Source organism: Neodiprion lecontei, chromosome 1 (genome assembly GCF_021901455.1).
Source record: "Neodiprion lecontei isolate iyNeoLeco1 chromosome 1, iyNeoLeco1.1, whole genome shotgun sequence".
In the NCBI taxonomy this organism is placed as follows: domain Eukaryota; kingdom Metazoa; phylum Arthropoda; class Insecta; order Hymenoptera; family Diprionidae; genus Neodiprion; species Neodiprion lecontei.
This window is the reverse complement of record NC_060260.1, coordinates 13,332,237-13,340,321: the sequence shown is the minus strand read 5'-3', so window position 1 is coordinate 13,340,321 and position 8,085 is coordinate 13,332,237. Positions and strand designations below refer to the sequence as shown.

General features: G+C 35.6%; 1 long non-coding RNA gene across 6 annotated transcripts; it reads left to right on the top strand.

The window, feature by feature from the left end:
• Positions 1-253: 253 nt before the first annotated feature.
• On the top strand, positions 254-6,904 carry LOC124296634. 6 transcript variants are annotated; one of them, XR_006906410.1, is made up of 4 exons: positions 294-757; positions 3,088-3,248; positions 6,357-6,453; positions 6,588-6,904. It is a non-coding gene; the product is annotated as an uncharacterized LOC124296634 (long non-coding RNA). The 6 variants fall into 6 exon arrangements; XR_006906411.1 differs by having other exon boundaries at positions 3,084-3,248; positions 6,357-6,904; XR_006906412.1 differs by having other exon boundaries at positions 295-757; positions 3,088-3,203; positions 6,357-6,904.
• The last annotated feature ends 1,181 nt before the right edge of the window (positions 6,905-8,085 follow it).

The window sequence follows — 8,085 nt, the reverse complement described above, 5'->3', positions numbered from 1 at the left end:
ATTGCATTTAATAAATAAATATAAACAATACCATGCGTCGAAAATAAAATCTCTAACTAAAAAATTGGCAGCAATGAATCCGACACAGTGTCCAACAACCATGGGCACATAAAATACGAGTAGAAAGGAAACCAAAGTATAAAGAATAAAGTTAGCCACGAAGCATGCATCGATGAACATTACTGTACACTTAGGGACAATGAATCTGAGACGGCTAATTTTTTACACTAGACAGTTATGTTGGCACCACAGAGGAACTTGCAGCGCCATAGTCGGCCGAGCGCGAGACTAACTCAATCTCACAAACATAATACGACCCATGATCGTCGAATCTAACCTTAGAACACGCATCAATCCAAGAAGTCGTTATTCCCGCGGTATTCATTGAGTTACAGTAGTTAGAAAATCGGTATTATTTCTCCGAGTGACGGGTACGCCGTTAATGACCTGCGCAAATATGGCTTCACGAGAGTTAAACCTGGGTTATCTATGCTGCAATTTAACTTTTCGCAGATACTACAATATTTTTGTGGGCTACTCCAGCTTTTAACAACGGGTTAATCCGAAATCCAGTGATCCTTTTTTTGTTACGTGAAGTCGAGCACACGCTAACTGTGGGTTAGGTTAACCTGGAGTAACTCTCACTCATGAATGACACCGGGCATAGTAGTACAAAATACCTGGTGATGATCAAAATCGGTGATTGTTGATCAAAAAAATGGCCTATTTGATGTGGATACTAACATACATCGATATGGTAAAGTGGACTTTTCAGATAAGGGCAATACTTTTTTGTCCTGGAATAAGTTCTAACGTTAATTTACACTAGCTCAAAATCCTCCCGAGGTGTAGGTTTTTCATCTAAACCTTTAGGAGGTGCCTTATATACTAAGAGGCTATGTATCATTCGTAACCTGTAAAAAAATACACTCATTCCAATTTTTTCATAGAATTTTCTGAAATAATCGTGTGTTACGGTTTGACATTTGGACTGGTTGCATTTTCGTATAATTAATTAATAATCTATTAGATTTTTCAGACCGTAGGATGTCAGCTTCATTTCGCCATTTTAAACAAAAGGTACAAAAATCTTAATTTTGCTAATACCTCGTTCCTGGTTACTGCAACGGAAATAAAAAATATTATTTTGAGCTATAATCGAATTATTTATACGATTATATCTATAGAATATCTATGTCGCACTCACGATTACTTTGAAAAAATTATGCGAAGAAGCTCCAACAAGTATGTTTTTATACCTATGTTGTATGTATGGATAAAAGCCAAATTCTGTGAGACGCCTCTTGAAATATTGAGGTAAAATCCAGTACTTTAATAAAATATTTTGCACGCCAAAAACGAATGTTTAGATCTTGTTCCAGCAGAAAACAAGCCGGAAAACCCCGTTTTTTGCGATACTTTTCATCACCATGAAAAGGAAGCGTCTGTCGGTTTATCCGATGAATTTCCGCGACGATCTCAAAAACGGCTGAATACAAAATATGGAACTGACAGCCAAACGACAAAATATCTAAAGAAAAATTAAAAAACAAAATTTTGAAAAACACGAAATTTTTAAAAATAAACTATAAACTTCGGAAAACGTGATTGTTTATTTAGAAAAAGTACTTAGCAATACACACAATAAAGAGAAAAAGGTATAGATTTGTCGGTAAAACATTGAAAACTGGTCCATTTCCGGTAGAACCGGAAGGTGAAATTGCACGGGACTTGGCAATTTTTTGTGCCCATTATATGGTGGTAAAATCCTACAAGTTTCAGATTTTATCATCTCACGCCTTTTCCGGTATCATTGCGGGAGTTTGTCGGACAAAGCGATAGGCCGACGGACTGACGTGACGAAAACCTATTTTTCGGATTCTAGAGGTTCAAAAATGTAAAGATTCGCTGATATTAAAAAAGAAAAAAAAAAAAGCGATCTTTGACCGAAACCAGAGGTGATGAAAAGTAAAGAATTATCCTTATTTGTAATAGTCTTTCAATATTTCACTGCGATGCAGGTAGCTTTCCAGGACGTATGAAAAGCGTTTTGCGCGCAGTTGCAAGAGACGTGAAAATTAATTGCGGTGGACGAGGATGATTAGGATGTTATAACCTAAGTGAACAATTTCAGCGTGACTCATGTAGCTTAGTTCCTCAGTAGGGGCAGGGAACTGTACATGTGTAATTTAAAACAATGAAGTGATTAAACTGTGGGGCCAGCCCGCTGTAGTACAGCCTACTAGTTATACAAGCAGCTATTACATGGAGAATCGCGCGATGCGTAGCACGTAATATTACTCACGAATGTGTCAAATGCTTACGAACAAGCACACCGACTTTTCCAATAAGCGTTATCAAACTCAACATTATCTCAATTTTTCCATAATAATTTGCAAGGTTGCCAAAAATTGGCAGGCCAATTTGTCAACATTATTTTATTCTTCAATGAAAATATCAAAATAATTCCTTTCGCGTAGGTGCTGGAAAATATACTGGTATAGTATTCGAAAAGATTGTTCATTTTCACCTGAAAATCAACAAATTTAAACTGAAAAAAAAACATGCCTATCAAATCGTTGCAACCCTCAAACTTTCCTCACACCGAGTTACTACAAGGAATTGGAATTATCTATGCTTCGCATCGTCAATGTTTTACTGGATGTTAACATGCAAGTTTTTAAATTAACACCTATCGCGCCGTAGTGATGCCAACGAATGTTCGAAGAAAACAGATGTATAGGGAGATAGCGTCTTTTTCAGTCCCGTTTTGTAATAGCATTCTATTCTCCAGATACATCAAGAGTATGATGAGTATAAAATTTGATTCACTTTCAGATCTGAGTCGGCACTAAAAGTGGCAAAAACGGCCGTGAAATTGGTTTTACGACCCCGAACCATTCACGAGAATCGGTTGTTCTTTATATCTTTATACTTGAAATGAAGAAATAAATAAAAGCGATGCTCGATAAGATTGGTTACCCAGTCATGATATACCTGCATTTTCTCAGATACGCTACTAATTTGTAGAGTGCAATCTGCAGCCGATGCAACGGGTTTCTGATAACAATTCATCTGTCCAGGAAGGCCGGAGGCTGGTAAAGGTGAAATAGCACGCCTCTTCGCGTCTATCATGGTCGGCTAGAGGCGTGAGTGTTGCAGTAGGAGTCGTGAAAGTAAGATTGCATTCGTCTACAATGCAGGTTAGCAATTCACCGTTGCGCGTTTCACAGTCCGTGCAATTACGGGTAGGTGTATGTATGCATATAATTTATGCATGTTCAACATTTGCTCAGACATTCTCGATTTTTCTTTCGATGCTAATACGACTTATAAGTAGTGAGTGTAGGTATACATATACATGTATTTAAGCACAAAATAATATACAGCTCACAATCAGTATGAATAAATTACGTTGCAGAGGACTAAGAATTTTTTATTTTTTTTTAAGTAAATAACGTATAAATATGGACCTACATCTTTTTTTTATCTAGCTTCGGATGCGTCCCATATTCGAGTTTTTTTTTATAGCGCCCGGTAGAACGGGACGGGGTTGAAGTTCCGAATTTGAAAAGTTCCGAAAGCGCTTAATTTCGTATTATTTGATGGCAAAACTTGAAGTAAAGAAATCAAATTTCTACGAAACAACGAAGTTTCGAATGCAATGGTCGGAAATTCGACAGCTCAAAGTTTCAAAATGCAACGTTCCGAAAAGTAAAGTTCCGATAGAGTAAAATTTCGAAATATAAAATACACTCACACAGAGTAGTTTGCTCAACGAGTTGGTGTAGGAAATTAGAAAAACCGAGAATCGGAATGACTAAGATTCCGAACGTGAAAATATCGAAAATCCAAAACAAAGAAAAATCAAAGTGGTGAAATTTCAGGAAGCTAAAAATTCACAGTACTGAAAATCTTCTATAATTCGGAATTTCGATGCTTCCGGTTATCAAATTTTTTCATTTTCGCACTTTCGGAACTTTGACTTGTCGTAGTTATTCAAATTCGGATTTTCAACCGCGCCCGGATAAAACATTTTTTTACTAAATGTTTGGAATATCTTTGCGGATAGCAGAAAGCTATAGACTCTGTACGTAAGCTATTGAACAAAGAATGAATGGGAAATGATATCCAAGTAGTCTCATTATTCATAAGAGCATGACTCAAGCCAAGTGACTCCGACTACGTCTTATCTATTTCAATATTCCGGAGGATGTGCGCGGTCTGGTTGTTATAAGCATGTTATTCTTATGCGCGTTCATTGCGGGCTGTGACAGTGAACCTCGTACGCAGATACATCTACAGATTTTCCCGTGAATTTCTCTTCTTTCGAAGTGAAACACTACGACACAAGGGTAATTTATGTATCATCGTGTAAGCAATGGCTCACATTTTAAATATAGCTGTAGGTATATCATGCGCTGCGTATAATTTCTCTGAATGAAATCTTCATTCCTTGAATATAACGGCTAAGTTTGTACGAAGTCTCACGTTTCATTTCATTGAAATCCACCTAGATCGCGTGGGTCGTGGTGGCAAGACGCGAAGCCCCTTAGTCGATTAGTCCGCACAGCGTTAGAAATTTTGTTTTTCAGCTATGATCAATCTGAGCGATGACGTGAGGATTATATCAAAATAGGTGTATTACGTAACCCCGGTTTGCCTAGTCTAAGTGATTTCCACAATTATCTACGAATTTTTAGAGAAATTGAGATATTTCGTACGAAAACAATTTTTTGTACAAAATTGTAAATACCTATGCATATTTTCTCATAAAAAGCTTGTATATTTTCATAAAGATTTGTATCGTTTCAATGAAAAAAATCTACAAGACACTACGATTTTGAAAAAAAAATTACCAATTCTTCTTAAAAAAAAACTATGCATGTATACAATTTTGTATGAAATAATACAAAATTTTCCAATTTCAATAAAAATTCGTAGTAGAAATTTTCACCAGAGTCACCTGATGCAGACATATACATACTTCCATATTGCTATACCTCGAGCAATGAAAAGCATTATAGTTAGACAATTACAAGTTATAAATTAGATTTTAATTATGTAGCTATGGACCCAAAAATTCAAAATATTTCAGTATATAAGTATGCGATACTTATTTAGATACTTTCGTACACATCCGCATGCTTCCGTAGATACTTGCATGATAGAAATTTAGCATTTAACGCAGTGATTGATTATTTTCAAAAGTTGTTGTTGGATCGAATAAAGGTGTCAGTTGTATTTGAATATTACAATTGATACAAACAAGGATATTAATTTCTTGCAAAAATTATGGTTAGACCATAGTTAATTAACAAGCATTAGTTTAATTTGTTTTTTAATCTTAACTTACTATTGCGATTTCGTAGAATACATGCGATTTCATTATTTCAGCATGAAATGAAAATGTATTAGAGTGTTTTTGTTCAGAATCGCTTATAAAATGGGACTGTTAAGCCCTTTTTCACGTTTGAAATTCGTGGATTTCGATATTTGACGATATATAAGTAAATGAAATTGACCAGGGTACCTTTAATTGTAAGTGAAAATCACCTGATTTTTGTTTTCGCCAGTTTATTACTAAACATATTATGTCTGTTATTAACCAACTGTGGAACGTGATAGTTAAAGGGATAATTCTTCATAGAATTTTGAAAGATTTAAACTGCAGAAAGAAGACTTTCCCGTCAAATTACATATTTATAAACTGTGCAGCAAACTCTTTGCAGGATGTGTCTTTTAATTTGTACACTGTAGGATAATAACATCTAGACATAAGATCATCTGTGAACATTTGTTCAATTTGCGACATGAGTAACTGTTGTTTTATAAGTACTTTACACATGTCAAAGATAACAGGCATACTTATCTGAACGGTTATAAATTCTGTGTTAGTAATGTGTTGGGTAAATTAAATTTTCTGCTTTTTAAGATAATTTTACCGAAATCTCGTGGCAACTTTTATAAATAATAACTTTCTGCAAATATAACTATGGAATGGTGAAGAGTTTTACCCGATTCACGATAATATTTCACTGGGATTCAAATTAATCCGAATGAATATTTTGTTGTTATTGTTATTTTTCCATTTTTATCAACCGTTGTTCTTTTATTAATCTCAATGGCATGTTGCGTGATTATGTAAAATGTAGAACAAACGTATGGTTATTGGTAATAAATACTGCATGACTTTGCTACTGAAATCCAACATTCAACGCTTTCGTTACTAGTAAGAAATATATATTATATGTTACACACAAAATCGAACAGGAAACTTTTACCCACTTAATATAGCTAATGTGCGTAATTAAGCAATGATTTGTTCCATTTCCTCACGCACGTTGATCGAGAAGCATACGGAAGAACATAAAGGCTATAGGTGACATAGACGCATCAGCATCGCATTACGAAACCGGTCATGAGGCAAAAATATATTCAAAAACCTATAAAGTAACCGAATTTTCATATCTTGTAGACTCTTTCTCTATTAACAAAAATGACGCTGCACCCATATTCATTGTTACTTTATTGAATAAAATTTCTAAAATGAAAAGAATATTAAATTTTCGCCATATTTGTTACAGGTACACATGACATAAATCACCCCGAGCATGTCTATGTGGGTATTGTGGTTTGGAAATATCTACAAAGTACATAGAACTTTAGTGACGATATTCAATGAAAACTACTTATTCGTATTATAACATAATTAGAATAAGGGTTTCTCAAATTTTCATATCTGACCTACACCAGTAGTCACGGCAACCAGAAATATGAAGTTTTAAGAGGTGGACTACAATCTTTCGACTGCCTTCACTTCATTCAACAACGCAATCCATTCTGATATTCCCTTTAACACTGTATCAGTACATTACCTGCAAATATACTCATACTTATATTACACGCCTGTCAAATTTCTTTACATTCCCTTTAAATCCCGATTTTATGTTAGAATCTGAGGAAGTCCCTTCAAAGATTATGTCGATGTACTGAAATCTGATTAATATTCTCCATTCCACGCTCTTTAATCCCGCAGAGTCCAGTCTATTTTTTTTTTTCGTTTCATATAACGTGCCGTTTTAAATATAGTGTTAACGAATTAGTATTTTGTGTCACAAGTGCGAAAAGTGGGTGAGTTTCGATGGATGTGAAGTTTGCTATGGAAGCAAGGTAAACGCTGTAATCACACGAGTCATAAATTGCTCATCCGCACGTGTGTGACACACGCTATTTACTTCCGAAACCTAACAAAGGAAAGTCTGATTCGAGGAGCAGCGAAGCTTGCAGCATGTAAAGTTAGGATTAGGTAACGTACGTTCAACGATGTAGTGGGTAAAATTCTGTTATTCGAAAGTGCGCATGCACCGGAGAAAGCTCTAGTTTGTTAAATATCGCATTTCAATTATGGGTATGCGCCAACGTCGTTTTAGCGCACTGTTCGAAAATGTAACTTTCCAAGCAGGTGTTGGAAAAATGAATTATTTCTACTCTTTGAATTATTAAAAATAATTCCTATTCGTGTAGACATTATCTTTTATAAATCTTCTAAAAAGTTTCCCAACCAAGTCGCTATAGCTCTTGTATCTGCTGTCATTAAACCCAGCTGTCTGTAGTTTTACGATGGTTTTCAAAGTGTTGGAAGGAGGGATATGTTGCGAACAGGCTTCATTGCGTAATAATTGTATATATCCTTTCACTCGTTATGTTATACATTAACATCATTACGCGACAGTTCAATCTTAAATACGTATAAACTGTTTGCAATTTGATTATTACCACTCCATAAAATCTATCATCAAAGCAAAGAAGGAATCTCCAATTTTTTTTTTGGGTTTCGTTCAAGTCTTCTGCTCGGTTAGTACGTAAAAACCGTAATATCAATAACAGACCCATGCTGAGGCGACCCCGTGGAGCATGTAAACACGGACATGTACGTGTAACACACACATGCAGACACCTGCCGTCCCACTGTTGCAAATTGTTTCTTCGTTGTGTCGTTAGGTCGTGTGAATCGAAGGTCGTACGTACTGTTCGCTGGTGCATGTGTGTTGGAGAAAAAGCAGCTTGGTCGGCGGTTTAAGG